Source organism: Somniosus microcephalus, chromosome 10 (genome assembly GCF_052327205.1).
Source record: "Somniosus microcephalus isolate GS21.2 chromosome 10, FLI_Smic_1.0, whole genome shotgun sequence".
Taxonomy (NCBI): domain Eukaryota; kingdom Metazoa; phylum Chordata; class Chondrichthyes; order Squaliformes; family Somniosidae; genus Somniosus; species Somniosus microcephalus.
The window spans coordinates 205,076,346-205,102,528 of record NC_140996.1 but is presented as its reverse complement, the minus strand read 5'-3'; the positions used below and the strand labels follow the sequence as shown (position 1 = coordinate 205,102,528).

At 45.0% G+C, this 26,183-nt stretch overlaps 1 protein-coding gene across 10 annotated transcripts in view; it reads right to left on the bottom strand.

The window, feature by feature from the left end:
- The window catches only part of LOC147112032 (CRACD-like protein), a 290,622-nt gene that overhangs the window by 184,039 nt on the left and 80,400 nt on the right, over positions 1–26,183 (bottom strand). The gene's annotated exons all lie outside the window — the stretch shown is intronic.

Genomic DNA, 26,183 nt, shown 5'->3' with positions numbered 1-26,183 from the left:
GGCAAGTATCCAGCAGCACTCCGTACACACTTAAACAATCTTTTAACATCTATTTCAGCCAGCCACTACTTCAATAAAATCAAAAGAAAACCAGTCCAAAAGTTTAAATGCAAACTTACCTGAAAGATGTTTGTGTCCCTTTAAGAGGTGCTGACAGCACCCAGTCAGTCTGCTTGCACGCTGGGTTTACCTGGCGAGCTTAGGACCCAGCGCTGAACTCAGCACTAGGTTCAAAGTTCGCTGTGGTAGCGCCAAGTTGGCGTGCACACTGCCATTTTTTTTTTTTTTTTTTTTTTTTTGGCAGGGCGCTACTTCAGAACGGCAGCGCTGCTGGGACTTTGAAATTGGTGGACGCCGCGGGACCCGCCACCAGCTGGCGGAAGAGCGGCGGCTGCTGCTTTCTTGACATTACGCCGCGCTAAGGGGTGGCGCTAAGGTGGGGAATTTCTCCTCCTAAGACCCTAAGTCAGATGGCTGAGCAAGATGATTACTTTGCAGTCTTAAAAACTTCAAGGTACCAGTGAACGGACAGACCCCTCACAGCAGCCAGCTGGGGCGGGGGGGGGAAAGATCCATCCAACTGGAGCATCGACCGCAGCATTAGAATCCAGGAGCTGCTCAGCAAAATAGGCCCCAAAGTGGTGACTCCAGGGAGCATAAAGTGTTCCAACTGTAATAAAGTGGGACATAGAGTCAGCAAATGTGGGTCCAGGCAGGGGTCTGGGGCACAGTTGGGATGACCCGAAGCATATGTAAAACCTGGACTTGCGGGACACGGGATTAAGTCTCACATTTGTGTATTATCAATTAATACAGGATGACCGGGAGGGGAAGACAGCTAATGCTGTGTCACCTTAAAGGAAAAGGAGGCATCATTGTCAAATACGCTCACACTTCAGACAGATGAATGCGCAGTAAGCATGTTGAATGCATTATCCTGCAATACATTGCCGAGAATGATTTAAACCTTAGTGTGGTAATAGCTAATGTAGCTAAAGGCACAACTTTGATATCCTCTTCCAAGTCTTCCAATTACTGCTCAGTGTCTGATGGATTATCAGAAGGGCTAGGGATTCGGTGTGCATGACATGCTCCAAGAAATCCTGCAAATTTCTGTACTTACCACAACAGTGCAGCCTGAAAACCACAATTTTGCATTTAAAAGGCCCGTAACTAAATAAAAACTGCTATAACAAATAAATTGCCACAACAAATCATTTGCTTCGTTATCTGCCAACCACCTGCCTTATTATCAAAGCAGCAATTGAGAGTTCCTTACTAATGTGTAAGAATGTAAGAAAGTGTGAAATAAGAAAAGGCCATACAACCCATCAAGCCCATTCCTTCCACAGATCAGGTACAAGTTCAGTCCCGTGAGGACCACTACATAATTTAGAGCTACAAAACGTGGTTTGATGATTGGAATGGGAATGGATAAATATTCTGGGGCCGTTTGAAGATTGGAAATGTGGGATGGAAGAGATATTCTGGGGCCTTGCTTGATTATGTTTGGGGATCAGCTTATGCAGAACATTCCCCTAAGACAAGGGTGTCCAACGTTTGAGCTAGGGGTTGGATCCACAGGTTAAGACTGACGAGTGGGCCATATGATTGTATCAGGGCTCGCATTTCTGCACATAGGGCGTAATTTTCACCCTCACCGCCTGGGCGATAATCTGGCAGAGTGGATCGCTCGCTCATTGTAGAACCCGCCAGATTTCCAACCCTTTGATTTCAATGGAATGGAAATTGGCCCAGTTCTACAACGGGTGGGTGATCCGGGCCAGCAGATTACCATCCAGGCAGCGAAGGAGAAAATGACCCTCATAGAAAATTCAAACACCTCTATACACAAAAATTGTGAGATCCTATAGACAAGAAAGAAGAAGAAGCAAGGCCAGCCATACACAAAAAACCAACACCACACAGAGAAACGGAGATCCTTGTACACATAAAAAAGACAGATCCTGCCCATACACAAAAGTTACAAGATCACACACTAACATCAAGATCCTCCCATACACACAAAAAGCCTGGACCCCATAAATAAAGAAAGCGAGACCCCTATACACAAACGTTTCAAGCCCCCATAAACAAAAAAACAAGTCCTCACCCACTTCCCACACCTATTCTTCACCTCCAATCCTTCTGCTTCAGACTCAACTCTTTAAATTACGGGACTGGAGAATTCAGCTCTCAAGGTAACTAACTATAGTTGTGCGCTTAATACAAGCAGCAGGGCTGAATAAAAGCAGCTCATGGGCCAGATTTGGCCCACGTGCAACGTGTTAGATACTCCCACTTTAGAGGTTAAATAAATCAGGTACATTCCATGATAAGATAGCTTGTGGATAGTCTGTGGAAGGAGCAGGCTTGATGGATGCTCTTTTCCTTACTTCCAGCTAACTTATGGTGACAGAAATTTCTGTAACTGAAAAATGGGATAACGGACACATTATTAACAGTCTGGTAACACAATCACAGGAATGCGGGAGATTGAAAAAGTACATATCCTGAGAAAGCAATTATGTTAGTGGCATCGAAAAAAAGTATTAGCCAATTTTGCAGCAATAACATCAATGCAGTTATTATTGGGTTGGCCTAAAGTGAAAATAAAAAGGGTCGTTCAGATTAAGATTAAATGAAAATGGATGTGGCAGGAATAAAAGGGTGGTTATTAAAATTGGCTAAAGATCTACCTGGCAATAATAAACTAGATAATTCAACGGCCTTACAGGGAGCCAATTAACAGGGTCAACATTTTCAACAGATTACTGCTTTTCACCCCCCCCCCCTCCTCTCCCTAAACAGCATGGACTGAAAACAAAAAAAATGGCTGGCTGATCGATGTAGACCATATCTTCAGCGAACATTTTCATTGTCAAATACACAAAAGGATTAGAACCCCCTTCCCTCGGTCTCTTTCCTCTCCTTTGGAGTTCATTTGCTTTTTAGGAAAATGTCCAAATTGATGCAACTCGACAATATAAAATCAGTTCAGCGCATAAGAAAGCCTAGATGTAAATAGTCTGACCCAATGTCACCTAGTCACCGTAAAAAAAAAAAAATTTCACGGTTGAGGAAAAAAAAACATGTGGCAGACCACAAAACAACAAAATCCTGGAAAATATGTAAATTATGCACTCGTAGAATCAATACACCTGCTCCCAGCACAGAATTAATGCAATGTTCCGCCCATCAGTGTATTTGCATTGAATAAAATACTAAGCCCCAGTATAAAAGTAGAACACCCACGTGACTACAATGCAGAAATTTTAATCATCATGAAAAGCAAAAATAAAATCACCAGCTCAGTGTTTTCTCAGCTTTTGGGTCGACACGCTCATTTACTGTGCAGCCAGTGACATCCCAACACGCCAGTACAATCTTAACCCTAGCATCAAATAAACAACGGTTTAAATTAACATTCTCAGTTGTTACAGACCACTGATGCTGCCAGATTATTGTGGAAGCAAATCAGGTATCAACTTGGCAGCGTAAGACTTGCTGAATTTTCCCCTCTTTCTCCCATCCCCACCCACCCGCCCTGATTCAAAACAACATTAAAAATATACCTGCCAGGAATATGTTTCATGCTGGTATGAGTTTGGAGACACTACAGTGCAGACAGCTGAAGCGTAAAGTCAGTATCAAGATGACATCCATCAGAAAGTGTAAGCTGCAACTGAATTTTTTTTTTTTTTTTTTTTTAAATATCTTGAGTTTTGCATGGCAGCCTTTCAAAATGTGGAAATGTCCCATACCAATCAGATCTAATCAGAAACAATTGGGGAGCTAGTATTTAAAATGAAAGGCGGGTGCTTATAAGCATAGGTAGTTTCAATGGGCTCCCATGTTATAGATTGCTAATTTGCAATGTGATAATAACCTGTCTCACGCTGATCTTTTCTAGAAATGCCTTAGTTGTTTGCGTAATTAAAAGAGATGCCACCACCACATGCATTGTGCTCAATGTAGCCCATAGCCTGTTACCTAGTGCTTTTTTTGCTGTGTTTTCAAATGATCCTCAGCAGGCTAAAGGCTAATTATGTAAATTACCTGTCAACGTCTCGCTGCCTTTCCTCCCAACTGCCTCCGATTTCATTCCCCCCATGCTTGTGTGAGCCCTCCCACCTGCTCGATGCCACCGTATGCAATTCCCAGCCGCCCCATTGTAGCAAGTGAGATTAAAATGAGCACCATTAGGATGTGGAGCAGTTTCACTCTCACGACTGGTGGTCCCATTTCCCAATGACACTTTTTTTTTTTAATCCCTGCATTAGTAAATTAGCTTTGTTGCTTTCTTCAGAATTCCTCAACAATGGTTGTGACATGGAAATAATATATTTTGCTGTCAGAACTCACTGCTGTTTGTAAGTCCTTTCTGTGGTCATTTCTTGCAGTGCTCTCATGCCCCAAATTTAAACAAATACATTTCTGCAGTGACAGATTTATCACTGTAGGCTGGAGGATAGTTGGGGGAAATCCACATTCAAAGTGCTAAGGATGAACACAGTGTGATACAGACAATGTATAGCACCCTTTTGTCTCACTTTTGTTATATCTGCAGCATCCTCTGGGGCATCAATACCAGAGGCGCAGTGTAAGATGTGCAATTACACATTAGTGGGTTTGGGAAGGCACAAAATCAAATCTGCCAGGACTCCCGCTCCCGATCACTATCCACTGATCCTCATTGGAATCGCATGTGCGTAGAAGTCACTTAAAGACAGGATTGGGCTTGGCTCCAATGCCTCCGTGATTGAATAACCTGCTTAAACTCACTGTAAAGGCTTGCACATGAAGAATGAATGAATTAATTTGCATTTATTAGCGCCTTTCATGACCTCAGTTCATTTCAAAGCACTTTACAGCCAATGAAGTACTTTTGAAGTGTAGTCACGGTTGTAACGTAGGGAAATGCGGCAGCCAAAATTGTACACAGCAAGATCACATGGCAATGAGAGGAACGACCAGATAATCTGTTTGAGAGGGATAACTGTTGGCCAGGACATCTCCTGTGCTCTTCTTGGAAGGCCAGGTGATCTTTTATGTCCATCTGAGAGGGCAGGCAAGACCTCCGTTTAACATCTCATCTGAAAGACGGCACCTCTGACAGTGCAGCACTCCCTCAGTACGACACTGGACTGTCAGCCTAGATTATCTGCTCAAATCTTTGGAACGGGGCTCGAATCCACAACCTTCTGACTCAGGCGTGAGTGAGTGAGCCAAGGCTGACACCTAACACTCATAAGAAGATACTTAATGGGATGGAGAAGATGAACAAGAAACTATAGTTTTAGATACACCAGGAGAGCAGAACAAGAAGGCAAAGGTTCAAGCGTGTGAAAAGCATATTTATGACCGACATCAGGAAGTTATTTTTTTACACAGATGGTTAACAGCTGGAACGGATTCAGACCAGGAGACTGGAATCATTTAATGAACAACTAACTAGATGCCAATGTGGGAACTCAGTAATGTTGGTATTCTGGGAAAATGAGATTAATTTGGCTGAAGGGCTTTCCTTCTTCCAAACCCATGCTGTGAATAGATTAGATATAAACAATATTGAGAGGAAAAGGGGGCATCTTAGTTGACTAACTGCTCACAAATGACTACTTGGAGGAGGGGACGCTATCCACGGATAGCGGGAGAGAGCAGAAGGGAGAAAATTGGCAAGATAATTAAAAACATTGAACAAAAAATAAAAACAAATTCTAGTGACCCACTGTACCACAGTTCATATGCTAATGATTGAAAGTGGCTGACTGCTTCAGCAATAGCAAAATACTGCAGATGCTGGAAATCTGAAACAACAGAAAATGCTGGAAATACTCAACAGGTCAGGCGGCATCCGTAGAGAGAGAAACAGAGTTAACGTTTCAGGTCTGGGACCCTTCATCAGACTGCTTCAGCAGTTCATTTCAAGTCACTCAAGGTTTCACAGACAGCAGGAGGCCAGTGGGCAGTGTTTCACACATGGAGCTGTGCAGAGCTCTGTCATCTCCAACTTTAGAGCAACACGAAGCAGCAAATACACAATTCTTCAACTGCACTGCGGTGGAACAAGCCCCGTACTGCACCCCGTGGAGTAAGTTTAACGGGCACATTTCGAGGAAGATTTCCTCAGTTGTTATGCATTAGTAACATTACAAACTAAACACTAGTTCCAGTGTTTGTTATTTCACGTAAAATCATTCCAACAGTTTCTGAATGTTAGAAATAGGCACCAGAGGAAATCCTCCCCAAATATTGGCACTCTTCCCACATTGGTTACACTTCACTGTGGTTACACTTCACTGGTCAAATTTGCTCCATAAATTCTGAGGGTGTTTTTATTACATAGAATATACAGCACAGAAACAGGCCATTCGGCCCAACTGGTCTATGCCAGTGTTTATGCTCCACACGAGCCTCCAACAACCCTACTTCATCTAACCCTATCAGCATATCCTTCTATTCCTTTCTCCCTCATGTGTTGATCTAGCTTCCCCTTAAATGCATCCATGCCACTCGCCTCAACTACTTCCAGTTATTATTACTCCATGAGTTGAAAAGGGATCAGGTGTATTACTTAATGCTGAAAAACACCTCCTTACCATGGTGCTACAGGTTGGATCAGCTAAAGAATATCACTGAAAAGAAATTCATGAGTGTCAGCCAGCGGCTCAGTGGGTAGCACCCTCGCCTCGGAGTCAGAAGGTTGTGGGTTCAAGTCCGACTTCAGCACAAAAATCTAGGCTGACACTCCAGTGCAGTGCTGAGGCAGTGCTGCACTGTTGGAGGTGCCGTCTTTCGGATGCGACGTTAAACCGAGGCCCCATCTGCTCTCTCAGGTGGACGTAAAAGATCCCACGGCACTGTTTCGAAGAAGAGCAGGGGCGTTATCCCCGGTAAACTGGCCAATATTTATCCCTCAAATCAACATAATTAAAACAGATTCTGTTCATTATCACGTTGCTGTTTATGGGAGCTTGCTGCGTGCAAATTGGCTGCTGCATTTCCTACACTACAACATTGACTGCACTTCAAAAAGTACTTCATTAGCTGTAAAGCGTTTTGGTTCGTCCTGAGGCCGTGAAAGGTGCTATACAAATGCAAGTCTTTCTTTTATTTTTATTTTAAGAAAAAATTGTGTGTAAAACGTCTGTTGCCGGGCAGCCTCTAACCACCAGTCTAGCACAGCAACAAGGGGTGGCTGAGGGAGCCCAGCATGTGTACAGAAATCATTGCGACATTCGAGCAATTCAGCAGGCTTTCCCTTGGACGTTTGATCCAACTGACATTGCCCAATAGAAATACCACAAATAGACAAAATACACATAACAGCAGAAGAAATAAAAATGAACGGAAAGCCAAGCAGCAGAAGACACAGGTAGAGTTTTTATGATATATTTTTACATAAGGCATACAGCACAGGGGAGAAATTCGGTTGGTAGTGCCACCGATTAACGCCTAAAGAGGCCGAGGAGTGGGGCGCTAGCCAATTTCCAGGCGGGCCCCATATTGACCATGCATTTAGCGCCGGCGCAAACTCGTAGCGCCCGCTCATGGGCGCAGGCAGATTATGATGTCATTTCAGTGTGCAATGCCTTTTGGGCGCCCCGGACCGGAAATTCAGTGGCGCCCCCCTCCGTAGCGCCTGGCGCTATTAGTGACAGCTTACAGGGAACCTTACCCAATCGCTCTTGGCCTGGGGGGGGCGTTATTTAAAGGGGACTGGTGTGGTTTAAAAACGGCAGCCATTTCTGGAGCACAACTTCCTCGAGAGCTACAAAGAGTTGCTGAGCTGCACATGGAGAGTCATTTGACCACTGAGCCAGCACAGGCAGGTGATCTTCAGCCTTCTGACCATCACCTTGCTGTTGGTGAGCCTGAACAACGGGGAACCTTCCTGTGGGCACTTATTATGGAGGCTGCATTGGAGGGGAACGTCCTGCTGCTGAATCATCTGGAAAGGGCACTGAGACACTGGGAGAGGGCATGGCCAGACGGAGGGCCAACAGACGTCGCCACAGCAGACCTTACGCTGGCAGGGCCTTCCGACAGCAGCTTTCCTACATGAACATGTCGGAGGAGCAGTGTGTCAGAAGGCTGCCATTTAGAAAGGAGGTGGTGACTGAGCTGTGCCAGCTGCTTCAGCCAGATCTGCAGCCTCGGATAAGGTGCAGGACATCTCTGTTGGTGGCTGAGAAGATGCCTGCTGGCCTGAACTTCTACGCGAGCGGCTCTTCTCAGGCTGCGCGTCAGAGGCTGATCAGAAGTAGCTTCTAGGCCCCTCTCACGGAATGCTTGCTGCCATTCCAAGAACAGGAATGGAACCGGTCTGATACCTCCAAGCCGGTGAAGGGCAAGATGCATGTAAATAGCAGGCATGGCCATTGTAAATGAAGAAAGTGTTTCATTACACAAAATGTGATTCCTTCAAACATGAGAAAGCTATGGCAACAGAAAGAAAAACTAATACACGGACACATAACTGCTTCTCACACCCGGGAGACTGTCCAAAACATAAATCACATTCTGACCATCTTCCTTGGCCTTGATTCCACTGCGCCAACCAAAGCATCCAATGCCCCATCAGTGAGGCGTTCCGCTCTCTGCCTCACCCTTTCCATGTCTTGCTAGGCTGGTGCGCCACAGGTAGGCTCCCACCGCTTTGAAGGCCTACAAGGCAGTGAGTGTGTCTGGTGATGCCAATTGACCTGTCCCTTTAAGAGCTGGCTGGCGCCAGTGTGTCTCAGGGAAAGTGATTATTAACAGCACCTGCGCTGCGCCCCGCCGCCGCTAAATTGGGTTGCGCTGCCAGGTTAGTGCCTTAAGAGCCTCGTGCAGCACCTGATTTAGCGCTACAATCACCCTCGGGCGCAACGACCCAATATCGTGCCAGGTGGCGCTAAATCCCGACTGGCGCTAGGCTTTGCGCTGCGCCAGAACTAGCGCCCCAAACGGGGCTATACCCAATTTCTCCCCCCACATCTTTAGCGGGCACACATAGAAACATAGAAGATAGGAGCAGGAGCAGGCCATTCGGCCCCTCGAACCTGCTCCGCCATTCAATGAGATCATGGCTGATCATCCAAATTCAGTACCCTGTCCCTGCCTTCTCCCCATATCCCTTGATCCCTTTAGCCTTAAGAAATATATCTAACTCCTTCTTGAATATATTTAATGAATTGGCCTCCACTGCCTTCTGTGGTAGAGAATTCCACAGGTTCACCACTCTCTGGGTGAAGAAATTCCTCCTCATCTCGGTCCTAAATGGCTTACCCCTTATCCTTAGACTGTGACCCCTGGTTCTGATTGTTCTGTATCCTACCTCACAATTGACGTATTTCTTAAATATCTAATTGTACGTGACCACAGATCATGCTCTTGCCAACTGGTTAGCTGGTCAGTACAACAGATCTAACTAATTACACAATCTCCAAGCTAGCATGTTACTTACCTCAACCACAGTTCCTGCATTAGTCTATATTTAAGAGGATAACCTGCTCACTTTAAATGAAATGGTGTCAAATTTGGATATATCCAACACAGTAAATCATTCTGCAATTCAAGTTGGGTGTTGTCTTTTGAATAAAGGGCAAGGGGGGCGGATATCATTTTAGTCAAGTAAGTTTAGCCAATTGCTGCAACAATTGATCTGTTCCTTTGGCGAGATCTAGTTTCTTTCCTATTATTCTCAGAGTGGCTCTCCCTGGGATGATGAACGAGAAAATATTTCATTAGTAATTAATGACCTTTGTTCACAAGGAAGAAATGAAACACTGGAGGAGCGAACGTGAAAAAGTAATTAGTACTTTACCTTAATCAGCTTGTTCACTGTAGCAACCCTCTATTAACCAACACAGTAGTACAGTAGAAGTTTAAGTTAATGGTCAAACCTACCCTCTATTCAACAAGCCTCAAAGCAAATTGGTGGCTGAGTGAATGTCCACATTAACAGGGTGCCCAATAACAAGGCTTCCACTGTGTCGTTGTATCCTTGTGATTCTTTTGGCTGCATTCCAGCAATTGCCCCCAGCAAAGGTTTATTGTGAACAGAATGAATGGTTAGTTTTATCCCGCTCAGTAGAGAAAGTAAATGAAAGCTACTGGAATATCTTTGAGAGCACTCCAAGGTCAGGCTCCTGCTCAGACAATCCCCTCTCCCTGTCAAGAAAGGATTCTAGAACATTTATAGCTATAGTAAGTGTGTGTTTTAGATTCTGGCATGAGTTGCCTATTAAACTCAGTCTTGAAGAGTTAAAATCCTGATTATTTACTTCAACACCAAGATTACATCAATCTCCTTTTTTATATGAAATGTCGCAACAAATGACGTTATGTTGAACCTGTATAGCTGAGATTGAATCTATAAGGAGAACGGTAGGGACAACATAAATGAAACGAAACTGAAGGAAAAAATTTACAAACGTTGTCAGAACTTTTATTAAATTTGCTCTTAGTAATTTAGGTGAAGGGTTCGTTCCAGGTATGGGTGAACATGATAATTCGGAGATAACCTTTAACTGCAAAATGATTGCTTCAGTCACACTGGGCACATTTCCATGAAGCAGCCTGATTTATAATGGGAATATTAAATTGATGCATTGTGTACTTACATGTACAGAAGTGATCCTTCACAATGGATTTCTTATTGCGATGTTACTGATGTGCTATTGAGAATTTGTTCGCTGAAAACTACGTAATAGGTATAAATCAGAATGACAACAATTGAAATGCTGCTCAATTGAACTCTGAAACTGTACTAACTGATGTCATGATCCATACCATGATCCTAAAGGGTTGGGCTGTGAGAAGATGGAGTTGTAGCTCCTCTCACCCTTGAAGAAGGGAGAAGAGGAAAGGGAAGTTGGGTACAATAAAGCAACGGGAAAGTTCTGGGAGAGAAAGGCCAAGGTTGTAGTATTGCTGATCTAGATCAAAATTTCTCTTTAATTAAAACACACTCTGTTCTATATATGACTATGTCTTGAGTTTGTTTGGAACAAATTGAAGAACTTATCTGGTGCTGTACACAATGAGAATTATATTTCAGAAAAAAACCATGCTTTTCACTCCTCAGTTTTGTCACTTCCTTTCTGAAGGTGGGCTCCAGTTGCATGACCAGCCAACAGTATCTTGCCAAAGTTGCCATTTGCCTCGGAGACCCTGGTGAGGGTCAATAGGCTGTTCAGTGGATCAGAGATGTTCTAAAGGAGAAAGCTATTCAACAATGTTCTGCGCTGTGTCTGCCTTTTTCTGAGATCGGGTCCCATCACACCACAGTATGTTGGCCCATACGCAGGTAGATCAATGTGAATTGGATGCTGGAGGGAAACACATTTCCACATTTTCCCAGTTGCAATGCTAGATGCAGGGACTGCCTGATCGGCTCCAGTGTCCAAAGTTCAAAGATTGATGGAAGGGGGACCTTGGGACTTAAGGGGGGCCTGTGCAAGCGCTCTCCAATGTGGCTGTGTACAGGGCCCACAACAAATTTTTAAGGGTGCAGAGTATTTTAAATACAGGCTTCCTTCCCTCCAGCAATGCAATCGTGACGCTGTAATTGTTCTATGTCACCTGCAAGGTTGTACCAGCTGCCCACTGTGAGAACTAGTCTACAATCACCATTTAAAAAACATACTGGCCCTGAAAATCTGTAAGCTGTGGCCCTGACAGCTACAGAGGGACAGTGCCTGCCAGTGCTGAACCCACCAGGATTTGCCATAGGGCCGGTGGGCATCTTCGCCACTAGAGGTACATCGCTGGCATTTGCCTGCCATTGGAGGGGTTCACATGTTTGCTGAGGGGGCATTTTGTACACACGTGTCTTGAAAAGAGGAGAATACCAGGAAACAGAAAACTTTTTTTGTCTTCTCTCAGCAGCAGTGCCAAGTCCTGTGGTAAATGGCTGTTTTTCAGACTGGAGGATGGTAGACAGTGTGTTCCCCAAGGGTTAGTGCTGGGGCCACTGTTTTTTTTGATATATATAAATGACCTGGATATTGGAATACAGAGTAGAATTTCTAAATTTGCCTTCGACACCAAACTTGGGGGTGTGGCAAACAGTGAGGAGAGTGCCAATTGACTGCAACAGGACATAGAAAGGCTAGCAGAATGGGCAGATGGAATTTAATACAGAGAAGTGTGAGGTGATGCATTTTGGCAGAAGGAACAGGGAGAGGCAATATACACTTAATGGTACAGCTTTAAAGAGTGTGCAGGGACAGAGGGACCTGGGAGTTAATGTGCATAGGTCCCTGAAGGTGGCAGGACATATTGAGAGAGTGGTTAGCAAAGCATATGGGAGGTATTAACTACAAAAGTAGAGAAGTTATGCTGAACCTTTATAAAGCGCTGGTTAGGCCACAACTGGAGTATTGCGTCCAGTTCTGGTCACCACACTTTAGGAAGGATGTGAAGGCCCTTGACAGAGTGCAGAGGAGATTTACCAGAATGGTTCCAGGGATTGGGAGATCTTAGCTACAAGGACAGGTTGGAGAAGCTGGATTTGTTTTCATTAGAGCAAAGGAAGTTGAGGGGTGATTTGATAGAGGTGTACAAGATTATGATGGGTTTGGATAGGCTAGACTGTTAAGCTGGATTAATCCCATACTGCCTTACCAATGATTCGCAAGGCATGATGGACCACTTGACATGGGTGAATGGTTTAAATGTAAAAAAAAAAAACTGATGCAGGACTGTGGGAGTGCAGTACAAATAGATAAGAAAGAACAGAAACAGAATGTTTATAGAACAGAGTAGAGACAGTCTCAGGGCTGAATTTTGTTGAAAGCTAAAGTGAATTTTAAACAGAACTCTGTAAAAAGAAACAAATGACTTATGTAGCGTGTGATCGCCTAGTTTTCTGTATTCTCATGACGACTTGCAAGTTTATGAAAATGTATAAATATTTTAGCCCCGCGAGTCTAGGGGCGCACTCTAGAGGAGACTACCTTGTGGGCAAACACAAAGGGCTTCTCAGAGTGAAGTCCAGTACCGGTTACCGGAATAAAACTTTACTTATTTTACAGTTTCTGACTTTGTGTATTACTGAGAAAGTGACAATAGACTGACCGGCGTGTTGAGTCTCCTAAAGCAGCAAACCCTGATACCCCGAGTTAGGGGCAGATCCTCCTCACAGAAGCGAGGGGTTAACAAGACGGGGAAAGGCTGTTCCCACTAATTGATGGTACAAGGACTGGGGGACACAGATTTAAGGTTTTGGGCAAGAAATACAGGGGGGTTGTGAGGAAAAGCTTTTTTACGCAGCGAGTGGCGAGGACCTGGGATTCGCTGCCGACGGAAGTGGTGGAAGCGGAGACACTCAATGTTTTCAAGGGGAGACTGGATAGGCACTTGAGGGAAATAAACTCGATGGGCTACGGGGATAGAGCGGGGGAATGGGACTGACTGAATTGCTCTACAGAGAGCCGGCACAAACTCGATGTGCCGAATGGCCTCCTTCTGTGCCGTTATGACTCTATGACACTCTCGGGTCACAAACATTGTGGAGTTGTCCTTACAAAAGCTAAAATGCTGCAGATGCTGGCAATCTGAAGCCAACGCAGAAAACGCTGAACAGGTCAGGCAGCATCTGTGGAGAGGGCAAGGGTGAACGTTTCGGGTATAACCCCTTCCTCAGGCAGAACGGTCCCTCAAAGCGGAGAGCTGGCGGGTTGCCTCTTGCCTTACATTTATTAGAGACATGTGGGTGTGCAGATAACGTACCCTGCCTGCCATTGTTTTCACAATTCATTCGACATTTCATTTGTAAATGTTTTGTTACATAAAATAAGTGCTGTACAAACAAGAACACTCGTTGGCGAATTGTGGCATACATAATTAATTTGACTTGTGAGAAGGATCTTTATAATTTGTTGATGACTTCATGCCTCTTTGAGCAAGATTGCCTATTAAATCTAATTAGTGGAGGAATTGGAAGAATTTTATGTCCACTGGAGACTGATGGAGACTGCCAAAACTCACTGCACACGTAACAGCCATTAGAGCAAAGAGACCTTCATCCCATTGTGTCTAGATCAGATCCTAACACTGATCAAAGTTGTGCCAGGACAGTGTCCCTTAAATGATGTAACTGAGCCGGACCCAAACTCCCAATCGTAATTGATCTAGATTGGACTAACTTAGTTAGTCTCAACCACACGTGGGCCCATTTGGATTTGTACTGAGGTTATTACTATGATTGTTGTGTCTGTACTTGGCTTAAAAAAAAAGGAAACCAAGGAAAACCATGGGAACTCTCTCTTCCTCGTCCTTATCCCTTGCCCTCTCCTCCTGCACTTTACTTTTTCCTTTTTTTTGCTCTTTTACTTATTTCTCCCTTATCTCTTTTACTTCACTTTCCCTCCATTTTATAGTGCATTTACGTTATTTTTAAAAATCCTGCAGCTTGTAGCCATGTCCTAGATTTGGAACTGGGCCCAGGCCACAGATATCAGAGACTGCAGTGCAGGACTTCCAGTTTATGCAGGACTTTAAAAAGGTGACTTTGGGGGTGAATTTGCCAATGGGGGCGCATTGGAGGCGGGACTGCTACTTGTCGGGTTTTAGTCCCGCCTCCATCGACTTGTGGCCAACCCACGCTATTTTCCCTTGATTGACCTTGTTAAGCTCGCCCAGCGGGCTTAGCAGGACAATTAAGGGGAAGCTGGTTACAGAGAACGTCAGCGCATGACGTTTCAACTGTCAAAAATTTTTGACAGATGAATTGTCATTGTTTGACAGCTTTGAGAAGCTGTCAAACACTGACATTCTCTGTTATTTGGTGAGTTCTTGTACTCAAGGCTCACCAAGCCTATTTTCTGAGCAGAAAGCAGATGGCTGTTGCATCGGAGAATGCCATTCTGTCATCTCTGCCATTGAGATGCCGGAGCCTCCGGATCCCCAAGGATTGAAGCCTGCAGGAAGAAACAAAGGTAAGTAAATTTTTCTAAACACTTTTCACTCACCTCACATACTCACCTCTCCACACTTGCACCCATCACTCAACTCCACAGCGCACCTTTGGACCCCTCTGACCCCCGCAGACCCACTACTCACCTCGATGACCCTGGCGGGGTTTCTTGACGTCGGGAAGCCCGCACTTCTGCTGGAAAAATGGGGATAATCCTCTTAACTGACTGTTAACTACCTGTTAACAGGCAGTTAAGTGGCTGTAATCCCCTTCCCACCTCCAGGAGACTGGACCCGGCGCGGGTCGGGTGCCTGCCTCCTGGCAAGATAGCACGGAGGTGGGTTGGGGGTGGGATGGGCACCCGCCCCCAGATTTTCCCAGTAGTCCCGCCTCCCCAGGGCTGGCAAAATCGCCCCCACAGAGTTCAGCACCGGCCTACTGCTGCTCAAAAGACTGCTCCTGCTCTTTTGTTTGCTCCAGGCCCCTGTAATCGTGTTTTTTCCCCCCCACCACCCTGCTCATGTTGTTCTGATGAAGGGTCCCAGACCTGAAACGTTAACTCGGTTTCTCTCTCCATGGATGCTGCCTGGCCTGCTGAGTATTTCCAGCATTTTTTGTTGTTATTTCCCGTTTTCTTTCCTGTGTTATATGATACATGGCTGTCTCTCTCCCCAGCTCTCTTTGTTCCCCATCCTGCCCCCTGATTTCCCTGCAGTACTATCACTTTTCAGACACACTGGGGTAGATCGCGACCTTGTCGGCTAGTGTAAAGCGGGTGATAGCGAGTCAGCAGCCCGTTTTGCATCTCTCTCGATTTTTATTTCCAAAAGTCAGGAGAGATGTGACATGGGCCGCTGACTTGTTATCACCCGTTTTACACTATTGTATAAGTCAAAATTATCCCCACTTTATTCAGTCGACCTTTAATTATTCAGATAGAACAGTTGAAATAAAAAGGAAGTGATCTTGAGTAGCTTACGTTTATTAATCTAGTTTATCATGCTAGTTTGTAAAATTATATTGCAACTTCATGCGATTCCTCACAAAAACCCAATTAGAACAAAACTGGTTTTGTGTTGACAATTCATGCAACTTATGGCTGACTTCTTTACACTTTTTGAAAAATGTATTCTTGGGATAGGGGCATCACTGGCAAGACCAGCATTTATTGCCCATCACTAGCTGCCCTTGAGAAGGTGGTGGCAGGTCTTCTTCTTGAGTACTACTTCTGCAGTACATGTGGTGAAGGTACTCCCATAATGCTGTTGGTTAGGGAGTTCCAAGATTTTGACCCAGCGACGATGAAACAAACAGCAATATATGTCCAAGTCAGGTCGGTGTGTGACTCGGAGGGAAACTTGGAGGTGGTGGTGTTCCCATGCACCTGCTGCCCATGTCCTTTGTGAAGTGCTGCCGAAGAAGCCTTGGCAACTTGCTGCAGTGCATCCAGCAGATAGTACACACCGTAGCCACGGTAACCCGGAGGTGGAGGGAGTAGATGTTTAAGCTGGTGGATGGAGTGTGGATCAAGTGGACTGCTTTGTCCTGGACGGTGTCGAGCTGCTTGAGTGTTGTTGCAGCTGCACCTATCCAAGCAAGTGGAGAGTATTCCATCACATTCCTGATTTGTGCCTTATAGGTGGTGGAGAGGCTTTGGAGAGTCAGGAGATGAGCCACTCGCTGCAGAATACTCGGCACCTGACTTGCTCTAGTAACCATGGCATTTACGTTTCTGGTCAATGGTGATCCCCAGGATGTTGATGGTGGGGGATTTGGAGATGGTAGTGCCATTGAATGTCGAGGGGAAGTGGTTAGGCTCTCTCTTGTTGGAGATGGTCATTGCCGGTCACTTATGTGGTGTACGTTACTTGCCACTTATCAGCCCAAGCCTGGATGTTGTCCAGGTCTTGCTGCATGCGGGCATGGATGGCTTCATTATCTGAGGAATTGCGAATGGAGCTCTACACTGTGCAGTCATCAGCGAACAGCCCCACTTCTGACCTTATGATGGGAGATGGTCATTGAAAGAGCAGCTGAAGACAGTTGAGCCTAGGACACTGCCCCGAGAAACTCCTGCAGTGATGTCCTGGGGTTGAGAGGATTGGCCTCCAACAATCACAACCATCTTCCTTTGTGCCAGGTATGACTCCAGCCACTGGTGTATTGGAGAAGGGCCAACAGGGACATGCTTGATCCTACACTGCAAAATCTAGGGGTTCAGGTCAACGGCCCATTTTACACTTTGCCCGAAGTCAATGGAAAGTAAAATCCAACAGGGTGTTAAACGGGCATCTGTTCTGAACCACCAGCCTGGCGGGTTTGGAGTGTCAGCTGTGGCTCAGTTGGTAGCGCTCTCGCCTCCGAGTCAGAAGGTTGTGGGTTCGAGCCCCACTCCAGAGACTTAAGCACAAAAATCTAGGCTGACACGCCAGTGCAGTGCTGAGGGAGTGCTGCACTGTCGGAGGTGCCGTCTTATGCATGAAACGTTAAACCGAGGCCACGTCTGCTCTCTCAGGTGGATGTAAAAGGTCCCATGGCAATATTTTGTAGAAGAGCAGGGGAGTGATCCCCGGTGTCCTAGCCAATATTTATCCCTCAATCAACATCACTGAAACAGATTATCTGGTCATTATCACATTGCTGTTTGTGGGAGCTTGCTGTGCGCAAATTGGCTGCCGCGTTTCCTACATTACAACAGTGACTCCACTTCAAAAAGAACTTCATTGGCTGTAAAGCACTTTGGGAGGTCCTGAAATTGTCAAAGGTTCTATATAAATGTAAGTCTTTATTTCGTCTAGGTTATTCTGAAAAAAGTGTAACATCCCCACCGACACCTGGGAATCCCTGGCCCAAGACCGTACAAAGTGGAGGAGAAGCATCCGGGAAGGCGCCAAACACCTCGAGTCTCTTCCCCGGGAGCAAGCGGAAGCCAAGCGCAGGCAACGCAAGGAGCGCACGTCAACCCAAGCACCCCGCCCACCCGCCTCTTCAACCACCGTCTGCCCCACCTGTGACAGAGACTGTAGGTCCCACATTGGACTCAGTCACCTGAGAACTCATTTTTAATGTGGAAGCAAGTCATCCTCGGTTCCCGAGGGACTGCCCAAGAAGAGGAGGCTATTCTGAGGGATTGCAATACCTTCATCAAGCAGAATGGAAGCTGTTAACAGAGCAATTATATTAATTCTAGAGTCAAATACTTAAGCAGAATCTGACAAAATAGTGTGCCCTCCTCTCACCAGTGATAGAGTTGGAAACTCTTAGCTCCAGTTTCATATAAATACCAAGCACAAGCTCCATGGACTGAAATTGAGAATTATTTTTTTCCTGAATACCAATAACAAATTGGCCCAGATTTTGCTGTCAAAATAACGGCGAGGCTCATGGCGCTCACCCATTATTTAAGCGTAAATGGTACAGCAACTTCAGGCGAGGGCCAGTTGCGCGGTTAAAAGCCAATACCCAAAAGTTGCTGACCGAGTTGCACCTCTCTGCCGTTAGCATCGGGAAAACGGCATCTCCCTGTCTGCCTCACCGTTGACATGCATTGAATGTTATGAAATCACTGCATTTGTGCAATAGATAAGAACTAAACTCACCACAGAAAGTCAAGTCTTGTTACTACAAGTGCAAGTACCCTTTTAACGGCATAATAACTGTTAATTACTGCCAATCAACCTCGCTGGCACTGAAAATGAACTAGTAAAAGTGCAAAATCTCATTCCTTCAGGTACTAATTGTTTTGGGAGATTTTAAAAACATTAAATTTAAAATGTTTAAAAAAAACTATTTCGGTCTCTTTTTTTCTCCCCCTCTTAATCCAGTCTTTCTTTCCTTCTCTTTCTGTACCTGATTTGACATTGCATTCACTCACTCTAATTTACACTTCCCTCTCAGTCCCTGCGCAGTTAATTTCACAAGCCTTCAATCTGATTGGTTGAGGAGATACACAGTTGCTTGCCCTGTTCACTCAGGTCCCAGATGCTCTGTTTCCCCCGCTGCGCTGTTTGCAGCTCACACTTTCAGCAACTTGCCATGCAAGAAACATTATAAGAACCTAAACATGCAAGGGCAAGTCTAACTAACTCGATTCAGCCGTTAGATGACTTCCTGCAGCAAAATCTGGGCCATTTTATTTTTGTTCAGATCTTTTTGGCTGAATTAATCCGATAAGTAAATCTTTCTGTGCTACATTCCCCAGTGTCATGAACAGTATCGACTAAATCAAATTCAAAAACATGGCCAATGTTTATATATAAGCTCCAGAAAGAGACAACATTGTATGGTTATTACAAACAAGCTGAACTTGATCCAATCATAACCCCCCCCCCCCCTGGCTAGTCTGTAGCCTGCTGTGCTGCTACATTGTACACAGCCACTCATCTGGTATCACAATGTTGACTTGGCCAGCTTTTAACTCATTCTTTTTTTTGCAAACTAGGTTTCTGTCTTTCATTTTCTCTGGCCATGTGGAAAGCAGAAAATCAACTTTAAGTATGTCTTTTTTTTTCCACATTTGCATCACAAACTTTCCTGTTCATCTTCTGCTTAAAGATCCATGGGTAAATAGACTTGGCCAATTTGGGAGAAATTCCTTTCAAAATCGCACTAGAAAAATAACCCTTTTTGCTGTCGATGTGGAATGAATTGGATTTAATATGGGGAATGAGTTCCTTTGGTTGTCATGTGTTAACAACATCATAAACACAACAGAAAGATTTTCTCTGATTGCTGTTTCTAGTGAAACCGTAATTGCATTCTTAGGAAGGATGTGAAGGCCTGACACCTCAAAGCCTAAATATATAAATTAAAACTATAGAAAACTTGGGACCATATTTACAGAGAACTAAAAGATCATGTGAGCACTGCACTTTAGGAAGGATGGGAAGGCCTTAGAGAGGGTGCAGAAAAGATTTACGAGAATGGTTCCAGAGATGAGGGACTTCAGTTATGTGGATAGACTGGAGAAGCTGGGTTTGTTCTCCTTAGAACAGAGAAGGTTGAGAGGAGATTTGATCGAGATGTTCAAAATCATGAGGGGTCGAGACAGAGTAGATAGAGAGAAACTGTTCCCATTGGCGGAAGGGTCGAGAGCCAGAGGACACAGATGTAAGGTGATTGGCAGAAGAACCAAAGGCGACATGAGGGAAAACTTTTTTTACGCAGCGAGTGGTTAGGATCTGGAATGCATTGCCTGAAAGGGTGGTGGAGGCAGACTCAATCACAGCTTTCAAAAGGGAGTTGGATAAGTACCTGAGGGAAAAAAATTTGCAGGGCTACAGGGAAAGGGCAGGGGAGTGGGACTAGCTGAAGTGCTCTTGCAGAGAGCCGGCACAGGTTCGACGGGCCAAATGGCCTCCTTCTGTGCTGTAACCATTCTATGATTCTATGTATTTATGATTTTATTAGAAATCACAAACAAAGGAAATCTCCTGACTAGGTTTATAATGTTGTTCATGAACAGAGGAAATCTACCCCCATGGAGGAAGAAGGGGCCGTGTTGGAGATACTGCCTCTGAAGTACCTCTGTGGGTTTACATATTATGCAAGATATCAAAAGCAGAAAGAACAGTGGCCCAGATTTTGCAGTGAGAATAACGGTGAGGCTATCTGCGCTCACCGTTATTAAGGAATAACATCTGGTATCCTCACAAGCGCAGTACTACTACTTGTGTATGATGGGAAAAGCTTATAATGGAATGGCTAGTTCGACTATCCATTCGATGGCCTCCTGAGATGCCAAGTGGAGAAGAGGTGCCTCCTGCAACAGATCTTAGTGGGCAGGTTGATGTGATGTGTTCCATGGTCTGGGACTCATGGCCACAGTCGCATTTTGGGTCGTCCTTCATCTTCCACATGTGGAGCAGGTGGCTGCATCATCCATGCCCTGTGCTGATTGGGTTGAAAGCTGCCCACTGTCTTCGAGAGAGGGCGAAGCCTGGGACCTCTGCTGTTGGGTCAGTGATGAGGTGTTGGTTCTTTATGTTGCATGCGTCCCACGATTCCGTCCATCTGGACAGTGGGTCGCCAGCTGCATGAATATTGGCTGCTGTTTCCCAGCGATTTTAAGCACTTTCATGGTGGGTTTTTCCAAGTCTTCTTAAATGGGAAGGTCGATGTTGCTTATGATTTTTTTCCATCATGCGCAGTTAAATGTGGAAATCAGGAAGTTGCTGTCCGAGATGCCCTGCTTCTCCAGAAGCTTTGCACCAACAGTATCTCACCGAGAGATTCAGCATTCAAATACATTCAACGGCATGAAGTTGGGGTACTTACCCACTAGATACCCATTAAATATGCCAGAAAAAGTTAGGGCTTGTCCATTCAAGTGTAAGTGAATTTTTAATGGCATGATCAGTCTTAATTATTGCCAAACAACCTCTCTGGCACTGAAAATTTACTTTTACAAGTGTGGAGTCTCATTCTTTCAGATTTTAATTATTGTTGTTTTAAAAGAGATTTTTTTTTTTTTTTTTTTTTTTTTAATTCAGTTGTTTTTCTTTGTTTCTTTTAACTCTGTCTCTCTTAATCCCATCTTTCTTTCCCTCTCTTTATTTCACTTTCTGTACATGATTTTACATTGAATTAGATATTCTAACTGACACTTCCTGGTTTAGACTGCATGCCTCAGTAAGGATTCTTCAATCTGATTGGTTGAGGAGACATGCCATTGATTGCCCTGTTCACTCAGGTCCCCTGTAGAGGGCACTGCGCTGTTTTGGCTCTCTTATTACTGCAAATCGCAGTGTAAAAGCCTACAGAAAGTCGAGTGTAAGTGTGATGAATGCTGAGCGCTGTTGGTTTGCTGCTGACCACATAATCCAGGCAAATATATAATGGGCCAGAAATTCGACCAAATGCGTGAGTACGGTCTGGGTACTCACGCATCTGGCCGTTGGAAATGCCGGCATTCAGCATGCACAGCGCATGCGGGGAACGCCGGCATTTCCAGTCCTCGGAATGAAGGGGTTCATAGGCACAGCGCGTGCGACTGCACAGGCAGCGCTTGCGCAGTGAACTTCGTCGATTTCATTCATGGATTCAGTGAGGGTAAGTCCTTACAAGTTACACTTGAAAAAAGCATGTGTAAAGTTGTTCCAAGGCTGCGGAGGAAGATATATTTTATCGTGGAGCTTCTGAAAGGCAATGTGTGTGTTTGGGAAAGGGAGGGAAGTTATTTTAAGAAATTTTAAGTAAGTTTTAAAGTTTAAATTTTTTTTTTTTTTTTAAAAACGGGTTTTCAGAACGGTAGGTAGAAGGAGCAATTGTGGCTGTGTGAATTGAATGTGAAAATGAGTGTTCTAAAATGAGTAATGTAACATTTCCAGCACTTTTAAGAAAGAAACTTTTCATCAGTAATAAGTAATTATGTATGTATGTCCGCATATATTCCTTTACGTATATGTATGTATGTTTTATATTCCTTTACTTGTGTATGAATATATGTTTTTAATTATGATTTTCCAATAAGTTACTTTCTCTGAAAGTCATAATTAAATAATACATTCACACACACAAGTAAAGGAATATATACATAACACGCAAAGGAATATATACAGACATACATACTTTCAGAAGCTCCACGATAAGAAATATCTTCCTCCGCAGCCTCTGGATCAACTGTACCCATGCTTTTTTCATGTGTAAGTTGTAAGGACTTGACCTCACTGAAAGCATGAATGAAAGCGGCGAATTTTACTGCGCACGCGTTCTGCCTCTGAACCCCTTCGTTCAGAGGACAGGAAATGCTGGTTTTCCCCGCATGCTGAAAACCGGCATTTCCTCCGGCCAGACGCGCAAGTACCCCGACCGTACTCGCGCATTTGGAAGGGAATTACTGGGCCAACATTTTACATGTCAATAAAATGAAAAATTTAACAATTGCACGATTTGCCCCCTCGCATCTGCGACTGAGGGGCCAAGGAGGGGCATTGCGCAAGAGGTCATCGTCGTACGTATCCTCACACTCTTCCCTTTCGGGAACTGTATGAAGTGGTGGAAGGATTTATGGCTGTGATTAACGCTCATTCCGTGACCGTAACTATCTTTGAACCAGCCATTAGGGTGGTTAGTCCTATGGCTGAGGGTTTTACGGGCTCCCACAACCCATCTGAGGGGGGGGGGGGGGGGGACCACCCACACCCACAAGTATCCCGCTGGATGTCCACCCAGAATTTATAGTTGGAGCTCCGACTCCACTTGCCGGGACTGTCTGGAGTGGGGTTTGAAACCCTACTCCTTCTGGCCCAGCAGCCGGGATGCTTACTGCTACGCAAAAGGCCCACTCCGCACAAAAGGTGACACCCATACGTTTCCTGCGCCTTTTCCCTCCCCGTGACTGGAGCCCTATGCTGCCACTTGAAAGACCAAGCTATCATCTGCCCTTTTTGCGGCGCCTTTGACTTCTCATTACCAATGATGAGCAGGCGCTGCGCCTCCATCTCCTTGAGGAGATTGCGGAGGTCATCATCAGTTCAATTGTGAGTTCTTTTAATGCCGTGAATTGTGCTCATTCCAGCCATTTCACGTTGCTAATCGGATTGGGCCTTTGGCATAGCGGTAGGATCCCCGCCGCTGGGCCAGATCAGGGTAGGGTTTCGAACCCCGCTCCAGACAGTCCCGGCAAGTGGAGTCGGAGCTCCGGCTCTAAATTCTGGGTTGACATCCAGTGGGATATTTGCGTCCGTGGGTGTGGGTGGCCCCCCCTCCTTGTATAGCTTGTGGGAGCCCATAAAACCCTCCCGCCATAGGACTAACCGCCCTAATGGCTGGTTCAAAGATGGTTACGGTCACGGAATGAGCGTTAATCATGGCCATAAATCCTTCCACCACTTCATACAGTTCCCCAAAGGGAACAGTGTGAAGACACGTATGACGACGACATTGCTAAATAAATAAATGGAATTAAAAAAATTATTTTAGGGCTTTTAAAAAAGTCTTTAAATTGCTTTAATTCTGTTTAAAACTACTTCAGATTCTTCAAAATAATGTAAACGTTTTTAAAAGTTTATAAAAGTTACCAAAAGCTTCAAAAAACTTCCAAAAACCTATTTAAACTGCTGCTTTGCATGTAAAAATGCTTAGCAGCTTGGCAGAAACATTGGGGGCGTGTCCTGTTAAACTGAGACCTCAAGGGGCGTGTCTCAGTTGCACAGCACGCTACAGGCTTCACGCTGGCTGCACTCCTGGGCGGCGTGACGTCAGATGCTGCCCGGGAGTCAACATTTTAAAACAGCAATTCCAGGCGTCCCTGAAGCTCAACGGCCGGCGCGTCGGGTAAGTGCAGATCGGGGGCTTACACGCGTGGCAAGCCCCCGACTCGAATTTCTGGGCCAATGTCTAGCATATGGTGACTATGGAGTTGGTACTGCTTAGGTTTGTAAGTAGCAATGAGACCTGGGTGTCCTTGTGCACCAGTCGCTGAAGGCAAGCATGCAGGTGCAGCAGGCGGTTAAGAAGGCAAATGGTATGTTGGCCTTCGTAGCGAGAGGGTTCGAGTACAGGAACAAGGATGTCTTGCTGCAGTTGTACAGGGCCTTGGTGAGACCACATCTGGAGTATTGTGTGCAGTTTTGGTCACCTTATCTGAGGAAGGATGTTCTTGCCATGGAAGGAGTTCAGCGAAGATTCACCAGGCTGATACCTGGGATGGCAGGAATGACGTATGAGGAGAGATTGGGTCGATTGGGCTTATATTCGCTGGAGTTTAGAAGAATGAGGGGGGATCTCATTGAAACTTATAAAATTCTGACAGGACTGGACAGCTAGATGCAGGAAGGATGTTCCCGATGGTCAGGGAGTCCAGAACCAGGGGTCACAGTCTAAGGATAAGGGGTAAGCCATTTATGACAGTAATGAGGAGGAATTTCTTCACCCAGAGAGTGGTGAACCTGTGGAATTCTCTACCACAGAAGGCAGTAGAGGCCAATTCATTAAATATATTCAAGATGGAGTTGGATATATTTCTTAAGGCTAAAGGGATCAAGGGGTATGGGGAGAAAGCAGGGACAGGATACTGAATTTGGATGATCAGCCATGATCGCATTGAATGGTGGAGCAGGCTCGAGGGGCCGAATGGCCTACTCCTATCTTCTATGTTTCTAGTTACATGAAAAGTAGCATAGAAATATGCAGAATTTTCTACTTAAACAAATTGCATACCTCCTACCTGAATTACCTGTATCATATCTTCTATGAGAATATATAGTTTCCCAAATACACATTAGCCATGTTTTTGGCACAGGCCTTAAGTAGCAACCTTCTCCCTGTACGCCAATGACATTACAGCTGTTGCTGCACCATCTAACTGCTGGTCAACATCAAGTCACATTCTCCCTCTTGTACGCCTCCACTCAACTCAGTCTTCATTGATACAAAAGGTCCCTGTTCAAGCTGAGGGGTGGAGACTCCTGACTTAGGTGGACCCAGCCCCTGGCTCCACCCTCTCTGTTGTCATTTGCCTTGTAAGGGGCAGATGGAGGTTCTGTAACTGGGTCTCCACTAGTCTGAGCGTTCTGCCAGTCTAGCTCTGAAGTTATGGAGAGAGACTGGCAGAATCCCTGAGGAATTTTGGGAACCTCGTGATTACCTTTTGTATTGTTAAACTGAGTTATATGATAATATTAAGGCTAAGTATCAGTTTGGTTCTAACTGCTCTATTTTTCCACAGAATTGCATTCTTTGATTCCCCCTTTTGCCGTATAGGAATATATTTATTTTGTACTTCATCAATCTCATATTTGAAGAAACTTACCTATGCCTTTGTTAAGTCCAGGCTCAATTACACCATTGCTGCCCTTGCCCTTCACAAATAACAACTCCTCCCGCTCCCTTATTATCCTTGTGCTCACCAACCATCTCTGAACTCCCCTTCATATCGTTGTTTTCATCTACAAATCCATCCACGCCCGTCCCTACCTCTGCAACCTCAGCCTTATGTTCCCGCAGGTGCGCTCCATTCTTCCGATTCTGGCCTCTATTGCAATTCCTTCATGCCTCCACCCAGTTTCTTAGCAGACCCTTCAGCCATTTCAGCACAGCAATCTGGAAAACTCTCCCTAAACTCCTGTCTGCCTTGCAACCTCCCTCAGCCTCCTTCAAAAGCTTCCTCTTTGATCTTGCCTTCAGTCCCCACCCCTAAACCTCCCACCACTGCTCAGTGTCTAATTATTTTCACCTCTGTGAAGCACTTTGGGATATTTTATACGTTAAACATGCCACATAAGTGCAAGCTGTTGCTGATTATGCAAGTAAAATAAAATTCCATCTTCTCCTT